The following is a 27,959-nucleotide window of genomic DNA, read 5'->3' on the forward strand; positions in this document are numbered from 1 at the left end:
TGGACTAGTGATATAATTATTTGCGCAATGACTGCTTCACCTTTAAATGTAATGGACTATTAGGTGACATTCAAGCAAATTAGTTTTACCTATTTATTTTTAGCACAACTAAAGGAGATTCAGGGATATCAACATAATTATTACTCACCTTTTAGGCAAACCAATCAATCAAAATATCTCTCAGTGTTTATCCCGGTTGCATTCTCAACTAGGTACCTACTATACCTACTGCTTAGAAGATCTGCGGGCTTAGCAAGGTTATATCATATTGCGCGTGGAATCTACTGTCGTCTTTTAACGATAGTCGTATTTTTATCGTTTTGCTGAACATGGTTACGGGTTACGATAAGAATACCACGTCGATATCGTATAAAGTTATCCACTATCATTCGTAAGTGACCACGATTGTCTATGCCTAGAGTTTATGAAAAATCCATTTAATGCCTGGCTTTATTAAAATGTCGGACGTGTGTCGGACGATGTTTGAAAACGAATAGTTAGTTTTATTACTACACTTCCAAATTGAAAAATGTTTAAATGAGTGACAGCTTTATACAAATTGACTTACATTATAACATGCACGGATAATCGTGTTTTCTCAACTGACAATTCACTTGACATTGACAAGCATCGCGTACGCGCATGATTCAGTGAATTTAGTGAAAATACAAACCAAGTCGAAGAAAAATACTGATTTGCTGTGTAAACTAAAGGAAATGCCACCCAAAATGTAAGTTTCTCTAATTTATTTATAGAAAAAGTTATAGTTCGTTTGATCATTAACTGGTTTTGTCATGAATATGTTTAATTTCAGTCGATGCTTCGGCGCACAAGAAAATGCTAGCCAAATATATAACTCAGCATCCCCTGTTCGCCTACACCTACAGGGAGATTCATGAGCCTCTCGGAACCCAGAGATACAAAATGCAATGCTGCACAGTGCACACAAGTTCTAAGATCTAGAAGAAAGGATTGAAGATGTAAGTACACCTTTCTTAAACTAAAATCATGAAAAGTTTCTGGTGCCTTTTAATATTATTGACACTTAATATCTATTTCTTCTCATTCTATCTATTATGTTCTACTAAGTGACAAAAGTTTGTTAAAAACCTGTTCTATCACTACTATAATTGCAGGAAGTTGATTTGGCAACAAGGATGTGTAAAAGTTACACTACAACAGTACCTATGCATAAGTACATTTATTCACACTGCATAAAAAGTGCATACTTAAGGGTTCTAACAAATATTAAAATCTTTGAAACCCGTAGACCTCACTTTAAAAACTTATATATTTTTTTACTCTGTTTGTATATTCTAGAAGCTGGTTTTGTAGCAAGAATAAAAGTTTATTGAAAAAGAAAAAGACACACTTTATGCCATAAATCTAAGACATAAAGATAAAATATTATTAATAAGTATTTAGTTTTTATGCCCGTTCCGGATGTCCCGCTCACTTAAACTTTAAGTCCTTCCTCTTCATAACCGTTTTATGTATGATTGTTTTGCCGTTCAGGCAACCTATCTATGGAATGCACTCCCTCTACCTGTAAGACAAGCCCCAAGAAAATTTGGTTTTTGAGTAGTCATGCTCGGTAGTTATCTGCTAAATGTCTCGTCTAGTGTCTATCATCCCATATACATATTAGTACATTTATTTTTATAACATATATGTATGTTTATGTTAGTATGTATATCTAAGATATACCTACTGCATTTGCTTTTTGATTGGTTTTTGCACCAACCTTTAGTGTTTATATGTGACGTCCCACGGGTAAAGGTACCTTATGGCGGTTGGCGCTTACGCTATTAACTATTAACGCCGCTCCAATATTATTGCGGCGCTATGCGACGTAAGCGCCAGCCGCCATAAGGTATCTTTTGCCGTGGAACGTCACATATTTGTTTCTATGGTTGACTAGTAGGTGATAGATAATGCCTTTTGGCATTAAGTTCGCCATTTTTACGTAATTCTATATTTTTGTGCAATAAAGTTTATAAATTAAATAAATAAAGTAGCCATACCCACAAGTAACTTACAAATTCCCTGCAAGAGTTAGGCCGGCGCTCCACTGCTGCCCACGCTATGTACACGACCCACGTTCCTATACAAAATTTAGTGGGCTTGCCCACGGTTTGTATTAAAACGTGGGCCGTGGATGTAGCGTGCGCAGCAGTGGGGCGCCGGCCTTATTCAATACAAATAAATTGTATTAGTACCTATTCTACTAAGATTATAAAAAATATAATACCTACTCGTACAATATTCTTACTTATAACATGTAGGTAATATAGGAATACTAGGAACAGTTATGTTAGCACTAAAGCTGGCCATATACATTTGACAGCTAAGTTTGACCCACTTCCCGATTTCCGATTGAGCTGAAATTTTGCATACATAACAATATGTAAATCGGATGACAATTGCAATATTATGATGACATGGAGCTGATCTGATGATGGAGACATGAGGTGGCCATGGGAACACTGTGATAAAACAACGCAAACTAATTGTGCTTGGTGTTGTTAGAATGGACTCATGGAGTATTAGTTGCCTGTTGAAAGAAAAGTACAGTCAGCGATAAAAGCTTGTACCAAAAATTATATTTTTGCCAAAAACTTATTTATATTGTTAGGGCTTGGGAGTAGAAGCTGGTTTCTTTACTGCTGGCAGCTGGAATATTTTTTTTGTGTTTGGTAAAGTGGTCTATTGTACCTATACCTGACTATGGGAATGATTTTAGCAGCCTATGTATGTGTGTGGGTATGTTTGTGTCGTATATTACCCTAGCATAGAATATCTGAGATACATTTTGATAAATAAGGTGTTGGTTGGTTTGTTTTTATGACGCAAGTGGTACAGAACTACACTTGATTCATAATACAACTTTAATAACGGATAAATAATTACTAGAACAAAATTCAATTTATTTTCAATCGATAATTTGGACAACTGTAACAAAAAAATCCCCCTGGCTTAAAAACGAGAGCTTTCTAAAAGTGACATTAATTTCACATAATTTGCCAATGAACCGCTGTAAGTACTAGCCTGCGCCTGACCTCATCTAATATAATTTGTTTCTGTTTCAGTCATAACATATTGGAGGCTTGAAAGTGCACATACCCATAGATTGGACGTTAAGCTCAACGAGACCATGCGATGCATCTCAGGCACTATCCGATCTACAACCGCCACTGGCTGCCGGCATTGAGTCACATTGCCCCTCCTCACATCCGACGACTCAAGGCGTTGAAGAGGGAGGCTGAGAATATCACGAATAACCCCACAATGCCTGTCCACGAGGAATTCTGCCGCCCGACTGCCCGCCGACCCTGTGCTACAGCTGGGAGCCTGAGCAGCTTTAATATTTCGGATAGGTGGATAGCGGAATGGTCAGCTTCGGCAGCTCGGAGTTGCTGTATATCTGACCCAACTAAAAAACCAAAAGGGTTTGACCTTCCTCGGAAAATCTGGTGCCGCCTGAGAACCGGACATGGCCGCTGCAATTCAGCCACACAAATGGAGGTAGACGGCTTTCCCACTTTGCGAATGCAGAATGCAGACCACTTAGCATATCTTCCAACGCTGCCTACTCCACTCCTCCTCCACTCCTGGGCCTGTTGAGGACCTGAAGACCGTGACACCTGACTTGGTTGCTTGGCTTGGCAACCTCAAGGCTACACTCTGAATGCCCTCATCAGTTTATGATATGAAATGAAATCACTTTATTGGAGCATTCCACGAGCTGTCCCGTACAAACGCATTTTATTTCCTGTGTTGCGACTTTTTTTTTCGCCATTTAAAGCAAGCGATTAATTTTCCGTGCATGTTTGACCATTTGTCATAGAAAAGGAAACTCTTATACCTCCAGAAAATCTGCATTTCTACGGGACAAACGGTAGACAATTGCATGGAATGCTCCATTGCCAAAACATGATAAGTTGATGGTAGAAAAAATATTAGGAATACAAACCATATACCTACATATAAATTCTATGATAAGTATGTACTAAGTTATTCTAGGTTAAGTACTAACTTATTGTCTACTCTATACATAGGTAATTACACTTAGCAAGACATGTTGGCCGTGGGTACCAAGCTCAGCATGTGCTAGACTGGCGTCCAGCGCTGGTTTTCAGTTTGGCCCCTTTTTGTTGGAGGTCTGAGAGGAATGTTGATCTTTTCTGCGCCGTTAAGCATTCTATTTATATTGGAAACGAAACTTATAGATGAGCAGTTATGAAATAGCAATACTACAATAATATGGATATCAAATAAAAGCTAGTGAGAAGACCATTCCAAAAATATATATATGTGTCATACCTATCCACAAATAAAACAACAAACAACCTTTTCAGTTCATTAGTATTATCATTAAGCGTTTTACAACGTAAGTAAGGCCGTCGAATCAGACAGAATGGTAAGGGCCCCCGCTCAGTGGCGAAACTGAGGCAGCAGGGAAACTTTTGTCAGTCGTATTTACCACCACTGTGAAGTGTGAAATGCGGATGGTAATCTGGCCCACAGCGCAAAAGAGAAAGACGATCTTTTAGGAACTCTTTTTGCATCGAACTCGACCTTGAAAGACGACGGTAGCGCCCTACCGCCCACCATCCCGTAGTGTGAATACTCTATGCCAGAAACTTCTATCAAGCAGAGGGATATTCGGCGGGAGTTGCTATGCTTTCGTTTTATAAGGCGAGCGGGCCAAGTGCTTCAGAGTTGTGTCCAGTGTTAGCGCGTCTTACGTTAGGGGTCTCCTGTCGAAGTTACCATCTTATGGACTGTCCAATAGACTACCTATTATGCAAGTGGATCGCTAGCCCTTTGTCCGGCAGGCGCATATGAGCCGTAGTTGACGGAACCTGCTTCAATAGCTGCTGCTGCATATCTGTGACATGTTGTCTATCGACGACATTCATCGATATGTGGACTACTGAGGCTTCCTATACACTATACAGGATGGCTAAAAAATAACTACATTCCCGTTGCCAGGGAGGTTTTGGGATTATACTGAGTAACTTTTGCTACGGGACCAACCTCGAAATCGCGAAAAAAATAGTTTACCCTCCCATAGAAATTGGACCAGCCAAAATGTATGAAACAGCCAAATTTTTTTTCGCGACTTAGGGGTTGGTCCCATTTCGTTTCGGAGAGGGGGGGGGGGGGGGAGGCGCAAATTTGGTGCCTGCCCCGGGCGCCATATGACGTTCCTGGTACAAAAGCTGATCATACTTCATAGTAATCCAGCGATAAAGCTGCTGGCATGATGGGCACTTTCACACCGGGTACGGCAGCCAATGATTTGTTTGTACACCTACATTTAATGTGTAAATAAACTTTGTTTAATTTTTTGGCAATAGTTGTTTTATTTACCCATTTATAATATTCTCTCTAGCACAGAGCCGAAATTGTTAACTTATCTATAGAGTTTAGTAAACAAAAAAGACTTGACAACACCACAAGTGACGAGAATTGTCATTCTTGTATCTACCTAAATGGAATTTAACATAGTTTTTAATATTCAACATTAGTTATTGGCGTATTGAGTCTGACCGCAGTTATAGTCACTAAAGTAGACTTATTAGCATAATAGAGCATTTAGGAATATTCTTATTTGACCTTTTCACCGCCAGACTCACTAGACGCGTCCTTAAGACGCGTCTTTTCATACAAACGTAGTCCACATTTTTCTCTCTGGATAATAACATTAAATATTTTGATACAATTTGTTGTATATCATATCAACATCAACTACAGCCATGCCCCTACGGTTGTTCTTTTTTTTTAATTTTTAATTATTATAAGAGTTAGAAGAATTTAAAAAATTGTATGTAATCTGTCTTCCGCTCCTAATTTTTACAATAATCAAAAATTCGAACGTAGGGGCATAGCTATATGGTTAATATACATTAAATTATGTAAAAATATTTTCCATAATGTCAATATCCAGAGAGGAAAATGAGGACTACGTTTGTATGGAGAAGCGGAAGCGGCCATCTCCCTTTCCTCTTAAGTAAGAACGTGCCTAAAATGTTTTTATTACCTATGCTTTCATTGTACTATACTGCATATGAGTCGGATTTTACATTTAGAAGCTATAATATCACAAATTTTGTACGCATAAGGCTAAAATGAAAAATAAGAATAAGTGACACCTACATTGAAGCATGCCCGGGAATGGTGTTCTGTGTGAAGATTATCCGTCTTGAATGTTTACTAGTCTCTACTTGTATAGAAATATAGGTAAATTAGGTAGGTATTTGTGTGATAGTAAAACATAGTAATAGGCGAAATATGTATTTATTAAGCTTATTAAGAGCCGGTTTTGTGCATGCTTAGGAAGTTTTTTAGGAGCGTCTTCTCTAATTTTTCCCTTGATCCACGAGAAGTTTTCTGGAAGAAAAAGAAGGAAATAAGTAAATGTAGGTTCATGTGGCAGCGATGGAGTAAGTATTTTCACATGAGTGCAGTCTAGTGCACTCAAGATATATACTAAACAATCGCCAGGAATAATATCCATTAAACAAGGCAGCACATTAGAACTAGGTGCCTTAGTTAAACCTAATAAGTATTGCATTCCCAGATTATATATCCCAGAGATAACTACTTATCATACATAACTATCAAACAATGGGTAGGTACATATCTCAATGCATAATACAGCCGCACTCATACTTATTCAAAAAAGGAAAAGTTACTAAGACAGTCCTTGTGGAAAGTCACAGTTTTTTATGTCTAATACTTAATTCAGTGCTCAAAAGAACTTACCTTCTGTTTACAGCATCTACAAACTGCTCGAGGTTCAGGCTTACAGTAGTGTGGCCAATCCAGTCAGTAGTGCTCCAATGGACAAGCCATGATCTTGACTAGTCCCACGTTGGTAGTTAATTGCCATCAGCTAGCAGGTGTAACTGTTACACACCAGCAGCTGCTGCTGCTGCTGCTGGTGTAGGTGTGCTGCTGGTGTGGTGTATACTGTTAGAACCTAAAACAAATAAGTACCTAATTACAGTACCGGCCAATAATATATCACCTCCATGCTTTTACGGTATAACTTTTTTTTATATTTGTGAGTGACTTCCACAGCTTTAGGTAGTTTAGTAGTATTCCTTGTCCAGCGATGAGAAAAATTGGTCTATGTAATGATTTTTTCATAGAGGTTTTTTGTTTTAATGTATGGTCAACTTCATTATTTTTAAAGAGCTTTTTTAGTAATATGCTGAGTCTCTTATTGTAGTTCACAGTATTTCAGTATTCATAATATCTTATACCTTTAAACGAGCAATTCTTGTATATTTATTTATTTATATGTATATATATTTCGGGGATATCGGAAACGGCTCCAACGATTTCGATGAAATTTGCTATATGGGGGTTTTCGGGGGCGAAAAATCAATCTAGCTAGGTCTCATCTCTGGAAAAAACATGCATATTTATATAAAATGACTAGTAAAATATGAAATCTACAAACTAACCTACTACAAGTTCATACAAAAACACACAAAGGTGATATGTTATTGACCGGTACTGTAAATCTAATTTTGTCAAGTAGATTTTCCCCCTGGAGGTTAGGATATGAATGTTGAAGTAAATAGTAGCTTAAGTAACCTCTGTTAGTAGGTTAGTAGCATAAGTAAGAGATTGTACAACAGATATCTTAACATACTAACTTTTACATATAATAATGAGGCCGGTACCTAGTATTGAAGAGTTTAGTAGCATTGTCATTAAGACGTCTGTTTTACATAGAATCAATGATTTCAAATATAATAGGGTCTATGCATAGAATACATATTAACTTTATAAGAAACACTGCAATTTTATAGCTTTACCTTTGAGATGTTTTGGTAGGTAACCCATCACCGTTTTGAAGCTCGGCGTTAAATTCGGCACATAAGTAAATGCACTGCACACTCCTTACGCACTCTGTAAATATGCCGAAACTCTTCGTCCGTCATATCAAATGGGCTGCAAGTGTTTCTTAAAGCTGTTTACGATATTTTTCTTCAACAGCAGCCGCGAGTAGGAATAATAAAATTTGACTTCCCTGCGAAGAAAATATTGACAATATTATATACAGCGGAACATTGTAACTAATAACTCTCAATATAATCATAGAAAAACTGATATTTACCTGTAATTTATACCTTAAAATATGATTATTCACTACTTTTGCTTTCACGACAAGGCTTATCGTCATCTAAGAAGCACGTAGTTAAAATTAACTAAGTTGAACTGTCAAAATGGGACAATCTGTCAAATTATCCACATCTTATCCAACGACCATGTTATGCAAATTGTCTTCTATCATCTACCGCTGTCAAATGTGGATAACTCCATATATCGTCTGCAACCATAGTATGGATGATAAAACCGACGATAACGGCCGTTTTATCCACACCTATTGCGTGATAACTACCTTGTCGTACAACCTTGCTAAGCCCGCAGAGTCCATAATAAACAATATACTACGTATGCAGATTTTTTTGATCGATTTCAATTTGAGTTTATTGTCACTGAATTATTTTTTACGGGTGAATTGATTTTAATTATTTTTAGCCGTGGTCAGATGTGAAGATTGTTTTCGGACCCTAGGCGGCGTCGCAATCGAGTTTTTAATTTAATAATCAAACCGATCAAACGGCTGATATAGATTTACAATTCGACCAGATAGATGCCGCTTCTCACCAAATTGTCCTGCGGGCTTAGCAAGGTTATATCATATTGCGCGTGGAATCTACTGTCGTCTTTTAACGATAGGCGTATTTTTATCGTTTTGCTGAACATGGTTACGGGCTACGATAAGAATACCACGTCGATATCGTATAAAGTTATCCACTATCATTCGTAAGTGACCACGATTGTCTATGCCTAGAGTTTATGAAAAATCCATTTAATGCCTGGCTTTATTAAAATGTCGGACGTGTGTCGGACGATGTTTGAAAACGAATAGTTAGTTTTATTACTACACTTCCAAATTGAAAAATGTTTAAATGAGTGACAGCTTTATACAAATTGACTTACATTATAACATGCACGGATAATCGTGTTTTCTCAACTGACAATTCACTTGACATTGACAAGCATCGCGTACGCGCATGATTCAGTGAATTTAGTGAAAATACAAACCAAGTCGAAGAAAAATACTGATTTGCTGTGTAAACTAAAGGAAATGCCACCCAAAATGTAAGTTTCTCTAATTTATTTATAGAAAAATTTCGTTTCGTTTGATCATTAACTGGTTTTGTCATGAATATGTTTAATTTCAGTCGATGCTTCGGCGCACAAGAAAATGCTAGCCAAATATATAACTCAGCATCCCCTGTTCGCCTACACCTACAGGGAGATTCATGAGCCTCTCGGAACCCAGAGATACAAAATGCAATGGTGCAGCATGTGCACACAAGTTCTAAGATCTAGAAGAAAGGATTGAAGATGTAAGTACACCTTTCTTAAACTAAAATCATGAAAAGTTTCTGGTGCCTTTTAATATTATTGACACTTAATATCTATTTCTTCTCATTCTATCTATTATGTTCTACTAAGTGACAAAAGTTTGTTAAAAACCTGTTCTATCACTACTATAATTGCAGGAAGTTGATTTGGCAACAATGATGGGTTAAGAGTTACACTACAACACTACCTATGCATACATTTATTCACACTGCATAAAAAGTGCATACTTAAGGGTTCTAACAAATATTAAAATCTTTGAAACCTGTAGACCTCACTTTAAAAACTTATATATTTTTTTACTCTGTTTGTATATTCTAGAAGCTGGTTTTGTAGCAAGAATAAAAGTTTATTGAAAAAGAAAAAGACACACTTTATGCCATAAATCTAAGACATAAAGATAAAATATTATTAATAAGTATTTAGTTTTTATGCCCGTTCCGGATGTGAACTCACGCTCACTTAAACTGTAAGTCCTTCCTCTTCATAACCGTTTTATGTATGATTGTTTTGCCGTTCAGGCAACCTATCTATGGAATGCACTCCCTCTACCTGTAAGACAAGCCCCAAGAAAATTTGTTTTTTATCTGCTAAATGTCTCGTCTAGTGTCTATCATCCCATATACATATTAGTACATTTATTTTTATAACATATATGTATGTTTATGTTAGTATGTATATCTAAGATATACCTACTGCATTTGCTTTTTGATTGGTTTTTGCACCAACCTTTAGTGTTTATATGTGACGTCCCACGGGTAAAGGTACCTTATGGCGGTTGGCGCTTACGCTATTAACTATTAACGCCGCTCCAATATTATTGCGGCGCTATGCGACGTAAGCGCCAGCCGCCATAAGGTACCTTTTGCCGTGGAACGTCACATATTTGTTTCTATGGTTGACTAGTAGGTGATAGATAATGCCTTTTGGCATTAAGTTCGCCATTTTTACGTAATTCTGTATTTTTGTGCAATAAAGTTTATAAATTAAATAAATAAAGTAGCCATACCCACAAGTAACTTACAAATTCCCTGTAAGAGTTAGGCCGGCGCCCCACTGCTGCGCACGCTATGTACACGAGCCACGTTCCTATACAAAATTTCGTGGGCTTGCCCACGGTTTGTATTAAAACGTGGGCCGTGGATGTAGCGTGCGCAGCAGTGGGGCGCCGGCCTTATTCAATACAAATAAATTGTATTAGTACCTATTCTACTAAGATTATAAAATAATATAATACCTACTCGTACAATATTCTTACTTATAACATGTAGGTAATATAGGAATACTAGGAACAGTTATGTTAGCACTAAAGCTGGGCATATACATTTGACAGCTAAGTTTGACCCACTTCCCGATTTCCGATTGAGCTGAAATTTTGCATACATAACAATATGTAAATCGGATGACAATTGCAATATTATGATGACATGGAGCTGATCTGATGATGGAGACATGAGGTGGCCATGGGAACACTGTGATAAAACAACGCAAACTAATTGTGCTTGGTGTTGTTAGAATGGACTCATGGAGTATTAGTTGCCTGTTGAAAGAAAAGTACAGTCAGCGATAAAAGCTTGTACCAAAAATTATATTTTTGCCAAAAACTTATTTATATTGTTAGGGCTTGGGAGTAGAAGCTGGTTTCTTTACTGCTGGCAGCTGGAATATTTTTTTTGTGTTTGGTAAAGTGGTCTATTGTACCTATACCTGACTATGGGAATGATTTTAGCAGCCTATGTATGTGTGTGGGTATGTTTGTGTCGTATATTACCCTAGCATAGAATATCTGAGATACATTTTGATAAATAAGGTGTTCGTTGGTTTGTTTTATGACGCAAGTGGTACAGAACTACACTTGATACATAATACAACTTTAATAACGGATTGTTCTAGTAATTATTACTAGAACAAAATTCAATTTATTTTCAATCGATAATTTGGACAACTGTAACAAAAAAATCCCCCTGGCTTAAAAACGAGAGCTTTCTAAAAGTGACATTAATTTCACATAATTTGCCAATGAACCGCTGTAAGTACTAGCCTGCGCCTGACCTCATCTAATATAATTTGTTTCTGTTTCAGTCATAACATATTGGAGGCTTGAAAGTGCACATACCCATAGATTGGACGTTAAGCTCAACGAGACCATGCGATGCATCTCAGGCACTATCCGATCTACAACCGCCACTGGCTGCCGGCATTGAGTCACATTGCCCCTCCTCACATCCGACGACTCAAGGCGTTGAAGAGGGAGGCTGAGAATATCACGAATAACCCCACAATGCCTGTCCACGAGGAATTCTGCCGCCCGACTGCCCGCCGACCCTGTGCTACAGCTGGGAGCCTGAGCAGCTTTAATATTTCGGATAGGTGGATAGCGGAATGGTCAGCTTCGGCAGCTCGGAGTTGCTGTATATCTGACCCAACTAAAAAACCAAAAGGGTTTGACCTTCCTCGGAAAATCTGGTGCCGCCTGAGAACCGGACATGGCCGCTGCAATTCAGCCACACAAATGGAGATAGACGGCTTTCCCACTTTGCGAATGCAGAATGCAGACCACTTAGCATATCTTCCAACGCTGCCCACTCCACTCCTCCTCCACTCCTGGGCCTGTTGAGGACCTGAAGACCGTGACACCTGACTTGGTTGCTTGGCTTGGCAACCTCAAGGCGACACTCTGAATGCCCTCATCAGTTTATGATATGAAATGAAATCACTTTATTGGAGCATTCCACGAGCTGTCCCGTACAAACGCATTTTATTTCCTGTGTTGCGACTTTTTTTTTCGCCATTTAAAGCAAGCGATTAATTTTCCGTGCATGTTTGACCATTTGTCATAGAAAAGGAAACTCTTATACCTGCAAATCTCCAGAAAATCTGCATTTCTACGGGACAAACGGTAGACAATTGCATGGAATGCTCCATTGCCAAAACATGATAAGTTGAAGGTAGAAAAAATATTAGGAATACAAACCATATACCTACATATAAATTCTATGTTAAGTATGTACTAAGTTATTCTAGGTTAAGTACTAACTTATTGTCTACTCTATACATAGGTAATTACATTTAGCAAGACATGTTGGCCGTGGGTACCAAGCTCAGCATGTGCTAGACTAGCGTCCAGCGCTGGTTTTCAGTTTGGCCCCTTTTTGTTGGAGGTCTGAGAGGAATGTTGATCTTTTCTGCGCCGTTAAGCATTCTATTTATTAGGTCCTTACCTATGAAATTGGCGTTTTTGTTCATAGATATAAGTCTGATCCTAGTTTTTTTTTTTTTTTTTACAAAAGTACATACACAATTACAATAAAACTACAATATGATTTCGCCAAACTGCTTGACAGCAATTAATTGTTATTTTTTATTGTTAAGTGTTCAGAATTAAGCCTTGAAAATAGGTCTTTTCATGTGCTGTCGGTTCGAGTATTAAAATTACTTATATTTTTCTAATGGTACCAATTTTCAAGAAATGGAGATATTGAAAACATACCTTAAAGGTGTCAAAAATTATTGGAAAAATTTTGTTTGGTTTGAATTAGCCATCAAAAAAATATCCGCAAAATTAATTGTATGGAAATTCGTGTTTCGTTGAAATTCTCCGAACAAAACGCCAATTTCATAGGTAATGACCTAATATATTGGAAACGAAACTTATAGATGAGCAGTTATGAAATAGCAATAATACAATAATATGGATATCAAATAAAAGCTAGTGAGAAGACCATTCCAAAAATATATATATGTGTCATACCTATCCACAAATAAAACAACAAACAACCTTTTCAGTTCATTAGTATTATCATTAAGCGTTTTACAACGTAAGTTCGGCCGTCGAATCAGACAGAATGGTAAGGGCCCCCGCTCAGTGGCGAAACTGGGGGGGGTTGGAGGGGCACGTGCCCCGGGCGCCGTCCAAGGGGGGGCGCCAAAATGAGCTAAAGACTACCTCTCCGCCTTGCCAAAGGCAGCAGGGAAACTTTTGTCAGTCGTATTTACCACCACTGTGAAGTGTGAAATGCGGATGGTAATCTGGCCCACAGCGCAAAAGAGAAAGACGATCTTTTAGGAACTCTTTTTGCATCGAACTCGACCTTGAAAGACGACGGTAGCGCCCTACCGCCCACCATCCCGTAGTGTGAATACTCTATGCCAGAAACTTCTATCAAGCAGAGGGATATTCGGCGGGAGTTGCTATGCTTTCGTTTTATAAGGCGAGCGGGCCAAGTGCTTCAGAGTTGTGTCCAGTGTTAGCGCGTCTTACGTTAGGGGTCTCCTGTCGAAGTTACCATCTTATGGACTGTCCAATAGACTACCTATTATGCAAGTGGATCGCTAGCCCTTTGTCCGGCAGGCGCATATGAGCCGTAGTTGACGGAACCTGCTTCAATAGCTGCTGCTGCATATCTGTGACATGTTGTCTATCGACGACATTCATCGATATGTGGACTACTGAGGCTTCCTATACAGGATGGCTAAAAAATAACTACATTCCCGTTGCCAGGGAGGTTTTGGGATTATACTGAGTAACTTTTGCTACGGGACCAACCTCGAAATCGCGAAAAAAATAGTTTACCCTCCCATAGAAATTGGACCAGCCAAAATGTATGAAACAGCCAAATTTTTTTTCGCGACTTAGGGGTTGGTCCCATTTCGTTTCGGAGTGGGGGGGGGAGGCGCAAATTTGGTGCCTGCCCCGGGCGCCATATGACGTTCCTGGTACAAAAGCTGTTCATACTTCATAGTAATCCAGCGATAAAGCTGCTGGCATGATGGGCACTTTCACACCGGGTACGGCAGCCAATGATTTGTTTGTACACCTACATTTAATGTGTAAATAAACTTTGTTTAATTAATTGGCAATAGTTGTTTTATTTACCCATTTATAATATTCTCTCTAGCACAGAGCCGAAATTGTTAACTTATCTATAGAGTTTAGTAAACAAAAAAGACTTGACAACACCACAAGTGACGAGAATTGTCATTCTTGTATCTACCATAACACATACACATAGTGAATTTTGGAATTTAACATAGTTTTTAATATTCAACATTAGTTATTGGCGTATTGAGTCTGACCGCAGTTATAGTCACTAAAGTAGACTTATTAGCATAATAGAGCATTTAGGAATATTCTTATTTGACCTTTTCACCGCCAGACTCACTAGACGCGTCGTTAAGACGCGTCTTTTCATACAAACGTAGTCCACATTTTTCTCTCTGGATAATAACATTAAATATTTTGATACAATTTGTTGTATATCATATCAACATCAACTACAGCCATGCCCCTACGTTTGTTCTTTTTTTTTAATTTTTAATTATTATAAGAGTTAGAAGCATTTAAAAATTTGTATGTAATCTGTCTTCCGCTCCTAATTTTTACAATAATCAAAAATTCGAACGTAGGGGCATAGCTATATGGTTAATATACATTAAATTATGTAAAAATATTTTCCATAATGTCAATATCCAGAGAGGAAAATGAGGACTACGTTTGTATGGAGAAGCGGAAGCGGCCATCTCCCTTTCCTCTTAAGTAAGAACGTGCCTAAAATGTTTTTATTACCTATGCTTTCATTGTACTATACTGCATATGAGTCGGATTTTACATTTAGAAGCTATAATATCTCAAATTTTGTACGCATAAGGCTAAAATGAAAAATAAGAATAAGTGACACCTACATTGAAGCATGCCCGGGAATGGTGTTCTGTGTGAAGATTATCCGTCTTGAATGTTTACTAGTCTCTACTTGTATAGAAATATAGGTAAATTAGGTAGGTATTTGTGTGATAGTAAAACATAGTAATAGGCGAAATATGTATTTATTAAGCTTATTAAGAGCCGGTTTTGTGCATGCTTGCATGCTTAGGAAGTTTTTTAGGAGCGTCTTCTCTAATTTTTCCCTTGATCCACGAGAAGTTTTCTGGAAGAAAAAGAAGGAAATAAGTAAAAGTAGGTTCATGTGGCAGCGATGGAGTAAGTATTTTCACATGAGTGCAGTCTAGTTCATTCAAGATATATACTAAACAATCGCCAGGAATAATATCCATTAAACAAGGCAGCACATTAGAACTAGGTGCCTTAGTTAAACCTAATAAGTATTGCATTCCCAGATTATATATCCCAGAGATAACTACTTATCATACATAACTATCAAACAATGGGTAGGTACATATCTCAATGCATAATACAGCCGCACTCATACTTATTCAAAAAAGGAAAAGTTACTAAGACAGTCCTTGTGGAAAGTCACAGTTTTTTATGTCTAATACTTAATTCAGTGCTCAAAAGAACTTACCTTCTGTTTACAGCATCTACAAACTGCTCGAGGTTCAGGCTTACAGTAGTGTGGCCAATCCAGTCAGTAGTGCTCCAATGGACAAGCCATGATCCTGACTAGTCCCACGTTGGTAGTTAATTGCCATCAGCTAGCAGGTGTAACTGTTACACACCAGCAGCTGCTGCTGCTGCTGGTGGTGTAGGTGTGCTGCTGGTGTGGTGTATACTGTTAGAACCTAAAACAAATAAGTACCTAATTACAGTACCGGCCAATAATATATCACCTCCATGCTTTTACGGTATAACTTTTTTTTATATTTGTGAGTGACTTCCACAGCTTTAGGTAGTTTAGTAGTATTCCTTGTCCAGTGATGAGAAAAATTGGTCTATGTAATGATTTTTTCATAGAGGTTTTTTGTTTTAATGTATGGTCAACTTCATTATTTTTAAAGAGCTTTTTTAGTAATATGCTGAGTCTCTTATTGTAGTTCACAGTATTTCAGTATTCATAATATCTTATACCTTTAAACGAGCAATTCTTGTATATTTATTTATTTATATGTATATATATTTCGGGGATATCGGAAACGGCTCCAACGATTTCGATGAAATTTGCTATATGGGGGTTTTCGGGGGCGAAAAATCAATCTAGCTAGGTCTCATCTCTGGAAAAACATGCATATTTATATAAAATGACTAGTAAAATATGAAATCTACAAACTAACCTACTACAAGTTCATACAAAAACACACAAAGGTGATATGTTATTGACCGGTACTGTAAATCTAATTTTGTCAAGTAGATTTTCCCCCTGGAGGTTAGGATATGAATGTTGAAGTAAATAGTAGCTTAAGTAACCTCTGTTAGTAGGTTAGTAGCATAAGTAAGACAGTACATATAATAATGAGGCCGGTACCTAGTATTGAAGAGTTTAGTAGCATTGTCATTAAGACGTCTGTTTTACATAGAATCAATGATTTCAAATATAATAGGGTCTATGCATAGAATACATATTAACTTTATAAGAAACACTGCAATTTTATAGCTTTACCTTTGAGATGTTTTGGTAGGTAACCCATCATCGTTTTGAAGCTCGGCGTTAAATTCGGCACATAAGTAAATGCACTGCACACTCCTTACGCACTCTGTAAATATGCCGAAACTCTTCGTCCGTCATATTAAATGGGCTGCAAGTGTTTCTTAAAGCTGTTTACGATATTTTTCTTCAACAGCAGCCGCGAGTAGGAATAATAAAATTTGACTTCCCTGCGAAGAAAATATTGACAATATTATATACAGCGGAACATTGTAACTAATAACTCTCAATATAATTATAGAAAAACTGATATTTACCTGTAATTTATACCTTAAAATATGATTATTCACTACTTTTGCTTTCACGACAAGGCTTATCGTCATCTAAGAAGCACGTAGTTAAAATTAACTAAGTTGAACTGTCAAAATGGGACAATCTGTCAAATTATCCACATCTTATCCAACGACCATGTTATGCAAATTGTCTTCTATCATCTACCGCTGTCAAATGTGGATAACTCCATATATCGTCTGCAACCATAGTATGGATGATAAAACCGACGATAACGGCCGTTTTATCCACACCTATTGCGTGATAACTACCTTGTCGTACAACCTTGCTAAGCCCGCTGGTGTGCAGTGTGCTCTGTGGGCATAGACCTAGTATTACATAGATGAGCTATACGCGTGCCTCCGTGAGGGACAAAACATAAGCAAAGCGACAATATTAAAAACACGTTTTCACATTCCTGACAACATACCAAAAACAATCTACGTAATTCGGTCGGGTTATTTGTTGCCCACCATTTAACCATACTAAATTTTTGGTGGGGAACAAACAAAAAGTGAGACTGTGACAAGGATAAGCAATAATACCGCTTTCTCTGCTACTCCTACTGAAATTTCCATAAGTGCATCTCGTTCGGTCGTTTGGCCCCTCCCCCGTGTGATCTCTATGTTATTGTTCCTCTATGTCTGTGGGTCAAAAAGTTTGGAGGTCACTGAATTAAATTAACAAGGAGTGGCTCCTAAAGACGGAAGAAAGGAAGAAGAGAAGAATTATAGATTGTTGTTTTTTTTGTATGAGTGTTAGAATTTTGGTTAGAATTCCGTAATTTCTGAACCGATCTGGTAAGTTAAGTTAGACTGCGGGCTTAGCAAGGTTGTACGACAAGGTAGTTATCACGCAATAGGTGTGGATAAAACGGCCGTTATCGTCGGTTTTATCATCCATACTATGGTTGCAGACGATATATGGAGTTATCCACATTTGACAGCGGTAGATGATAGAAGACAATTTGCATAACATGGTCGTTGGATAAGATGTGGATAATTTGACAGATTGTCCCATTTTGACAGTTCAACTTCGTTAATTTTAACTACGTGCTTCTTAGATGACGATAAGCCTTGTCGTGAAAGCAAAAGTAGTGAATAATCATATTTTAAGGTATAAATTACAGGTAAATATCAGTTTTTCTATGATTATATTGAGAGTTATTAGTTACAATGTTCCGCTGTATATAATATTGTCAATATTTTCTTCGCAGGGAAGTCAAATTTTATTATTCCTACTCGCGGCTGCTGTTGAAGAAAAATATCGTAAACAGCTTTAAGAAACACTTGCAGCCCATTTAATATGACGGACGAAGAGTTTCGGCATATTTACAGAGTGCGTAAGGAGTGTGCAGTGCATTTACTTATGTGCCGAATTTAACGCCGAGCTTCAAAACGGTGATGGGTTACCTACCAAAACATCTCAAAGGTAAAGCTATAAAATTGCAGTGTTTCTTATAAAGTTAATATGTATTCTATGCATAGACCCTATTATATTTGAAATCATTGATTCTATGTAAAACAGACGTCTTAATGACAATGCTACTAAACTCTTCAATACTAGGTACCGGCCTCATTATTATATGTACTGTCTTACTTATGCTACTAACCTACTAACAGAGGTTACTTAAGCTACTATTTACTTCAACATTCATATCCTAACCTCCAGGGGGAAAATCTACTTGACAAAATTAGATTTACAGTACCGGTCAATAACATATCACCTTTGTGTGTTTTTGTATGAACTTGTAGTAGGTTAGTTTGTAGATTTCATATTTTACTAGTCATTTTATATAAATATGCATGTTTTTCCAGAGATGAGACCTAGCTAGATTGATTTTTCGCCCCCGAAAACCCCCATATAGCAAATTTCATCGAAATCGTTGGAGCCGTTTCCGATATCCCCGAAATATGTATACATATAAATAAATAAATATACAAGAATTGCTCGTTTAAAGGTATAAGATATTATGAATACTGAAATACTGTGAACTACAATAAGAGACTCAGCATATTACTAAAAAAGCTCTTTAAAAATAATGAAGTTGACCATACATTAAAACAAAAAACCTCTATGAAAAAATCATTACATAGACCAATTTTTCTCATCACTGGACAAGGAATACTACTAAACTACCTAAAGCTGTGGAAGTCACTCACAAATATAAAAAAAAGTTATACCGTAAAAGCATGGAGGTGATATATTATTGGCCGGTACTGTAATTAGGTACTTATTTGTTTTAGGTTCTAACAGTATACACCACACCAGCAGCACACCTACACCACCAGCAGCAGCAGCAGCTGCTGGTGTGTAACAGTTACACCTGCTAGCTGATGGCAATTATAATAACTACCAACGTGGGACTAGTCAAGATCATGGCTTGTCCATTGGAGCACTACTGACTGGATTGGCCACACTACTGTAAGCCTGAACCTCGAGCAGTTTGTAGATGCTGTAAACAGAAGGTAAGTTCTTTTGAGCACTGAATTAAGTATTAGACATAAAAAACTGTGACTTTCCACAAGGACTGTCTTAGTAACTTTTCCTTTTTTGAATAAGTATGAGTGCGGCTGTATTATGCATTGAGATATGTACCTACCCATTGTTTGATAGTTATGTATGATAAGTAGTTATCTCTGGGATATATAATCTGGGAATGCAATACTTATTAGGTTTAACTAAGGCACCTAGTTCTAATGTGCTGCCTTGTTTAATGGATATTATTCCTGGCGATTGTTTAGTATATATCTTGAGTGAACTAGACTGCACTCATGTGAAAATACTTACTCCATCGCTGCCACATGAACCTACTTTTACTTATTTCCTTCTTTTTCTTCCAGAAAACTTCTCGTGGATCAAGGGAAAAATTAGAGAAGACGCTCCTAAAAAACTTCCTAAGCATGCACAAAACCGGCTCTTAATAAGCTTAATAAATACATATTTCGCCTATTACTATGTTTTACTATCACACAAATACCTACCTAATTTACCTATATTTCTATACAAGTAGAGACTAGTAAACATTCAAGACGGATAATCTTCACACAGAACACCATTCCCGGGCATGCTTCAATGTAGGTGTCACTTATTCTTATTTTTCATTTTAGCCTTATGCGTACAAAATTTGTGATATTATAGCTTCTAAATGTAAAATCCGACTCATATGCAGTATAGTACAATGAAAGCATAGGTAATAAAAACATTTTAGGCACGTTCTTACTTAAGAGGAAAGGGAGATGGCCGCTTCCGCTTCTCCATACAAACGTAGTCCTCATTTTCCTCTCTGGATATTGACATTATGGAAAATATTTTTACATAATTTAATGTATATTAACCATATAGCTATGCCCCTACGTTCGAATTTTTGATTATTGTAAAAATTAGGAGCGGAAGACAGATTACATACAAATTTTTAAATGCTTCTAACTCTTATAATAATTAAAAATTAAAAAAAAAAGAACAAACGTAGGGGCATGGCTGTAGTTGATGTTGATATGATATACAACAAATTGTATCAAAATATTTAATGTTATTATCCAGAGAGAAAAATGTGGACTACGTTTGTATGAAAAGACGCGTCTTAACGACGCGTCTAGTGAGTCTGGCGGTGAAAAGGTCAAATAAGAATATTCCTAAATGCTCTATTATGCTAATAAGTCTACTTTAGTGACTATAACTGCGGTCAGACTCAATACGCCAATAACTAATGTTGAATATTAAAAACTATGTTAAATTCCATTTAGGTAGATACAAGAATGACAATTCTCGTCACTTGTGGTGTTGTCAAGTCTTTTTTGTTTACTAAACTCTATAGATAAGTTAACAATTTCGGCTCTGTGCTAGAGAGAATATTATAAATGGGTAAATAAAACAACTATTGCCAATTAATTAAACAAAGTTTATTTACACATTAAATGTAGGTGTACAAACAAATCATTGGCTGCCGTACCCGGTGTGAAAGTGCCCATCATGCCAGCAGCTTTATCGCTGGATTACTATGAAGTATGAACAGCTTTTGTACCAGGAACGTCATATGGCGCCCGGGGCAGGCACCAAATTTGCGCCTCCCCCCCCCACAACGAAACGAAATGGGACCAACCCCTAAGTCGCGAAAAAAAATTTGGCTGTTTCATACATTTTGGCTGGTCCAATTTCTATGGGAGGGTAAACTATTTTTTTCGCGATTTCGAGGTTGGTCCCGTAGCAAAAGTTACTCAGTATAATCCCAAAACCTCCCTGGCAACGGGAATGTAGTTATTTTTTAGCCATCCTGTATAGGAAGCCTCAGTAGTCCACATATCGATGAATGTCGTCGATAGACAACATGTCACAGATATGCAGCAGCAGCTATTGAAGCAGGTTCCGTCAACTACGGCTCATATGCGCCTGCCGGACAAAGGGCTAGCGATCCACTTGCATAATAGGTAGTCTATTGGACAGTCCATAAGATGGTAACTTCGACAGGAGACCCCTAACGTAAGACGCGCTAACACTGGACACAACTCTGAAGCACTTGGCCCGCTCGCCTTATAAAACGAAAGCATAGCAACTCCCGCCGAATATCCCTCTGCTTGATAGAAGTTTCTGGCATAGAGTATTCACACTACGGGATGGTGGGCGGTAGGGCGCTACCGTCGTCTTTCAAGGTCGAGTTCGATGCAAAAAGAGTTCCTAAAAGATCGTCTTTCTCTTTTGCGCTGTGGGCCAGATTACCATCCGCATTTCACACTTCACAGTGGTGGTAAATACGACTGACAAAAGTTTCCCTGCTGCCTTTGGCAAGGCGGAGAGGTAGTCTTTAGCTCATTTTGGCGCCCCCTCTTGGACGACGCCCGGGGCACGTGCCCCCTCCAACCCCCCCCCCCCCCCAGTTTCGCCACTGAGCGGGGGCCCTTACCATTCTGTCTGATTCGACGGCCTAACTTACGTTGTAAAACGCTTAATGATAATACTAATGAACTGAAAAGGTTGTTTGTTGTTTTATTTGTGGATAGGTATGACACATATATATATTTTTGGAATGGTCTTCTCACTAGCTTTTATTTGATATCCATATTATTGTATTATTGCTATTTCATAACTGCTCATCTATAAGTTTCGTTTCCAATATAAATAGAATGCTTAACGGCGCAGAAAAGATCAACATTCCTCTCAGACCTCCAACAAAAAGGGGCCAAACTGAAAACCAGCGCTGGACGCTAGTCTAGCACATGCTGAGCTTGGTACCCACGGCCAACATGTCTTGCTAAATGTAATTACCTATGTATAGAGTAGACAATAAGTTAGTACTTAACCTAGAATAACTTAGTACATACTTAACATAGAATTTATATGTAGGTATATGGTTTGTATTCCTAATATTTTTTCTACCATCAACTTATCATGTTTTGGCAATGGAGCATTCCATGCAATTGTCTACCGTTTGTCCCGTAGAAATGCAGATTTTCTGGAGATTTGCAGGTATAAGAGTTTCCTTTTCTATGACAAATGGTCAAACATGCACGGAAAATTAATCGCTTGCTTTAAATGGCGAAAAAAAAAGTCGCAACACAGGAAATAAAATGCGTTTGTACGGGACAGCTCGTGGAATGCTCCAATAAAGTGATTTCATTTCATATCATAAACTGATGAGGGCATTCAGAGTGTAGCCTTGAGGTTGCCAAGCCAAGCAACCAAGTCAGGTGTCACGGTCTTCAGGTCCTCAACAGGCCCAGGAGTGGAGGAGGAGTGGAGTGGGCAGCGTTGGAAGATATGCTAAGTGGTCTGCATTCTGCATTCGCAAAGTGGGAAAGCCGTCTATCTCCATTTGTGTGGCTGAATTGCAGCGGCCATGTCCGGTTCTCAGGCGGCACCAGATTTTCCGAGGAAGGTCAAACCCTTTTGGTTTTTTAGTTGGGTCAGATATACAGCAACTCCGAGCTGCCGAAGCTGACCATTCCGCTATCCACCTATCCGAAATATTAAAGCTGCTCAGGCTCCCAGCTGTAGCACAGGGTCGGCGGGCAGTCGGGCGGCAGAATTCCTCGTGGACAGGCATTGTGGGGTTATTCGTGATATTCTCAGCCTCCCTCTTCAACGCCTTGAGTCGTCGGATGTGAGGAGGGGCAATGTGACTCAATGCCGGCAGCCAGTGGCGGTTGTAGATCGGATGGTGCCTGAGATGCATCGCATGGTCTCGTTGAGCTTAACGTCCAATCTATGGGTATGTGCACTTTCAAGCCTCCAATATGTTATGACTGAAACAGAAACAAATTATATTAGATGAGGTCAGGCGCAGGCTAGTACTTACAGCGGTTCATTGGCAAATTATGTGAAATTAATGTCACTTTTAGAAAGCTCTCGTTTTTAAGCCAGGGGGATTTTTTTGTTACAGTTGTCCAAATTATCGATTGAAAATAAATTGAATTTTGTTCTAGTAATTATTTATCCGTTATTAAAGTTGTATTATGTATCAAGTGTAGTTCTGTACCACTTGCGTCATAAAACAAACCAACGAACACCTTATTTATCAAAATGTATCTCAGATATTCTATGCTAGGGTAATATACGACACAAACATACCCACACACATACATAGGCTGCTAAAATCATTCCCATAGTCAGGTATAGGTACAATAGACCACTTTACCAAACACAAAAAAAATATTCCAGCTGCCAGCAGTAAAGAAACCAGCTTCTACTCCCAAGCCCTAACAATATAAATAAGTTTTTGGCAAAAATATAATTTTTGGTACAAGCTTTTATCGCTGACTGTACTTTTCTTTCAACAGGCAACTAATACTCCATGAGTCCATTCTAACAACACCAAGCACAATTAGTTTGCGTTGTTTTATCACAGTGTTCCCATGGCCACCTCATGTCTCCATCATCAGATCAGCTCCATGTCATCATAATATTGCAATTGTCATCCGATTTACATATTGTTATGTATGCAAAATTTCAGCTCAATCGGAAATCGGGAAGTGGGTCAAACTTAGCTGTCAAATGTATATGGCCAGCTTTAGTGCTAACATAACTGTTCCTAGTATTCCTATATTACCTACATGTTATAAGTAAGAATATTGTACGAGTAGGTATTATATTATTTTATAATCTTAGTAGAATAGGTACTAATACAATTTATTTGTATTGAATAAGGCCGGCGCCCCACTGCTGCGCACGCTACATCCACGGCCCACGTTTTAATACAAACCGTGGGCAAGCCCACGAAATTTTGTATAGGAACGTGGGTCGTGTACATAGCGTGCGCAGCAGTGGGGCGCCGGCCTAACTCTTGCAGGGAATTTGTAAGTTACTTGTGGGTATGGCTACTTTATTTATTTAATTTATAAACTTTATTGCACAAAAATACAGAATTACGTAAAAATGGCGAACTTAATGCCGAAAGGCATTATCTATCACCTACTAGTCAACCATAGAAACAAATATGTGACGTTCCACGGCAAAAGGTACCTTATGGCGGCTGGCGCTTACGTCGCATAGCGCCGCAATAATATTGGAGCGGCGTTAATAGTTAATAGCGTAAGCGCCAACCGCCATAAGGTACCTTTACCCGTGGGACGTCACATATAAACACTAAAGGTTGGTGCAAAAACCAATCAAAAAGCAAATGCAGTAGGTATATCTTAGATATACATACTAACATAAACATACATATATGTTATAAAAATAAATGTACTAATATGTATATGAGATGATAGACACTAGACGAGACATTTAGCAGATAAAAAACAAATTTTCTTGGGGCTTGTCTTACAGGTAGAGGGAGTGCATTCCATAGATAGGTTGCCTGAACGGCAAAACAATCATACATAAAACGGTTATGAAGAGGAAAGACTTACAGTTTAAGTGAGCGTGAGTTCACATCCGGAACGGGCATAAAAACTAAATACTTATTAATAATATTTTATCTTTATGTCTTAGATTTATGGCATAAAGTGTGTCTTTTTCTTTTTCAATAAACTTTTATTCTTGCTACAAAACCAGCTTCTAGAATATACAAACAGAGTAAAAAAATATATAAGTTTTTAAAGTGAGGTCTACGGGTTTCAAAGATTTTAATATTTGTTAGAACCCTTAAGTATGCACTTTTTATGCAGTGTGAATAAATGTATGCATAGGTAGTGTTGTAGTGTAACTCTTAACCCATCATTGTTGCCAAATCAACTTCCTGCAATTATAGTAGTGATAGAACAGGTTTTTAACAAACTTTTGTCACTTAGTAGAACATAATAGATAGAATGAGAAGAAATAGATATTAAGTGTCAATAATATTAAAAGGCACCAGAAACTTTTCATGATTTTAGTTTAAGAAAGGTGTACTTACATCTTCAATCCTTTCTTCTAGATCTTAGAACTTGTGTGCACATGCTGCACCATTGCATTTTGTATCTCTGGGTTCCGAGAGGCTCATGAATCTCCCTGTAGGTGTAGGCGAACAGGGGATGCTGAGTTATATATTTGGCTAGCATTTTCTTGTGCGCCGAAGCATCGACTGAAATTAAACATATTCATGACAAAACCAGTTAATGATCAAACGAAACGAAATTTTTCTATAAATAAATTAGAGAAACTTACATTTTGGGTGGCATTTCCTTTAGTTTACACAGCAAATCAGTATTTTTCTTCGACTTGGTTTGTATTTTCACTAAATTCACTGAATCATGCGCGTACGCGATGCTTGTCAATGTCAAGTGAATTGTCAGTTGAGAAAACACGATTATCCGTGCATGTTATAATGTAAGTCAATTTGTATAAAGCTGTCACTCATTTAAACATTTTTCAATTTGGAAGTGTAGTAATAAAACTAACTATTCGTTTTCAAACATCGTCCGACACACGTCCGACATTTTAATAAAGCCAGGCATTAAATGGATTTTTCATAAACTCTAGGCATAGACAATCGTGGTCACTTACGAATGATAGTGGATAACTTTATACGATATCGACGTGGTATTCTTATCGTAGCCCGTAACCATGTTCAGCAAAACGATAAAAATACGACTATCGTTAAAAGACGACAGTAGATTCCACGCGCAATATGATATAACCTTGCTAAGCCCGCTGGATATATTAAATCGGGTCACTCACGTATTTTAATTCGACGATAGCTCGACATGTTTGAACTGTGTTAGGTTGGTAGGTATAGGTATTCCACCTATCCAATTTCTTGGTCTAATGTGCATTGCGTCTCGCTCTCTCACTAAGCGAAATGTGAGACGCAAATACAGATTGGACAAAGAAATTGTAAGTATTACGTCAGTGTGGACGTACCTTTAGCGAACGAAGTAGTGAGTGAGTAGTGAAGCGTTGTGTGCAACCCATCATTTGACAATAATACCGAAAACAAGGGTATATTAGTTTCTCGCCACCCACTCGTTATATTTTTTTTTACATCATAGTATAAGAGGCAAACGAGCAGTTGAATCGCCTGATGGTAAGCGATTACCGTTGCCCATGGACACCCGCAACACCAGAAGGGTTGTAAGCGCGTTGCCGGAATTTAATATGAGAGTACGCTCGAATGTTTTCTTAGTTTTGAAATTACGCACCGCGCATCGTGCTCTTACTATCTGAGCAGAATCTATTATCTAATTGTTTGATGAAAATAAGAGCGAGTGCAGTCTGTTCAGTTCATTTTGTGCACATCTCTCGCTTAATTAGTTATTACTCGTATTACCTCTGCCAGTTCTGCTGCTGCTATAATGAATAGTAGCTTATTAGTAATTATTAGCCACTCTTTAAAATAACACGCCACCAATACGTACCTGCATGTATCATAAACTTTACGATTATGATGAAGTAGAAAATAATAGGTAATAGTTACTAAACTTTAACCTGTGACTGATCTATGATCAAAATTAAGAGTGAGTAATATGAGGGACAAAACTAATACTTAACTCTAATCGAACGAGCGAGCGAAGCGAAGTGAAGTTCTTATCGAACGAGCGAGCGAAGCGAAGTGAAGTTCTTACATTCGACTTTGAACACACGGCTGGCTAGGGGCACGTCCCGGCATTTCGATGTTTTTAAGCTGAACTATCAGAGGATAGTTTGATACTCGATAACTTAAGTAAAAATGTTCTAATTTAAATGAAATTGGGTGAACGTATAGTTGAGGTCATTATATTTTAGTCATTAAAGTTTGAGCTGGCTCGAACAAGAGGTTATTGACCTAGAAGAGCTGAAAGTGCTAAAAAGCTATTTGTGAGGGGTCTTGCTATTCTGGGTCATTTTAATTGCAAGAAAGTATGATCGAGTTTGGTATCAAATGAAAGTGCTCGGTTTACACATTTATTATTTTAGGTTGTATTGTAAGAACAATTGCGACATAAGTCAGAAACGCGCATGTGACACCCTTAATATATAAACATCCATAGACTACGAAAATCGCTTAGCGTTACTTGTTAGTCTCCATAGGCTACGGTGGCTAAAATCGAGAAAAAACTGTTTAAAAATTGAATTTAGCAAGGAGCAAGTACCAGGGCCTCATGAGTTACGAGAAGGTGTCGTTGACCAACCCGCCGTGGGGCGCGGGGCGCGGCGGCCGGGGCGCGTACCAGTATGAAGGTATCGCGGCTATATACTCGCGTATCTTAGCTGTATACTTTTGGTTTGGTTTGTTTGTATGATTTTTCTTCTTCCTGGCGTTATCCCGGCATTTTGCCACGGCTCATGGGTGCCTGGGGTCCGCTTGACAACTAATCCCATGATTTGACGTAGGCACTAGTTTTTACGAAAGTGACTGCCATCTGACCTTCCAACCCAGAGGGGAAACTAGGCCTTATTGGGATTAGTCCGGTTTCCTCACGATATTTTCCTTCACCGAAAAGCAACTGGTAAATATCAAATGAT

General features: G+C 38.0%; 3 long non-coding RNA genes across 3 annotated transcripts; 2 read left to right on the top strand and 1 right to left on the bottom strand.

The window, feature by feature from the left end:
* Positions 1-493: 493 nt before the first annotated feature.
* Positions 494-3,826, top strand: LOC134798783 (uncharacterized). Its single transcript, XR_010145270.1, has 3 exons — positions 494-730; positions 815-980; positions 3,090-3,826. It is a non-coding gene; the product is annotated as an uncharacterized LOC134798783 (long non-coding RNA).
* Positions 3,827-8,775: 4,949 nt separating this feature from the next.
* Positions 8,776-12,113, top strand: LOC134798843 (uncharacterized). The gene is made up of 3 exons (XR_010145280.1): positions 8,776-9,189; positions 9,273-9,440; positions 11,539-12,113. It is a non-coding gene; the product is annotated as an uncharacterized LOC134798843 (long non-coding RNA).
* A 9,872-nt stretch (positions 12,114-21,985) lies between these two features.
* On the bottom strand, positions 21,986-26,121 carry LOC134798907 (uncharacterized). Its single transcript, XR_010145283.1, has 3 exons — positions 25,683-26,121; positions 25,432-25,599; positions 21,986-23,341 (listed from the first exon to the last, which is right to left on the bottom strand). It is a non-coding gene; the product is annotated as an uncharacterized LOC134798907 (long non-coding RNA).
* Between the last annotated feature and the right edge of the window lie 1,838 nt (positions 26,122-27,959).

The sequence above is a fragment of the Cydia splendana genome, chromosome 1, assembly GCF_910591565.1.
Source record: "Cydia splendana chromosome 1, ilCydSple1.2, whole genome shotgun sequence".
Lineage (NCBI taxonomy): Eukaryota > Metazoa > Arthropoda > Insecta > Lepidoptera > Tortricidae > Cydia > Cydia splendana.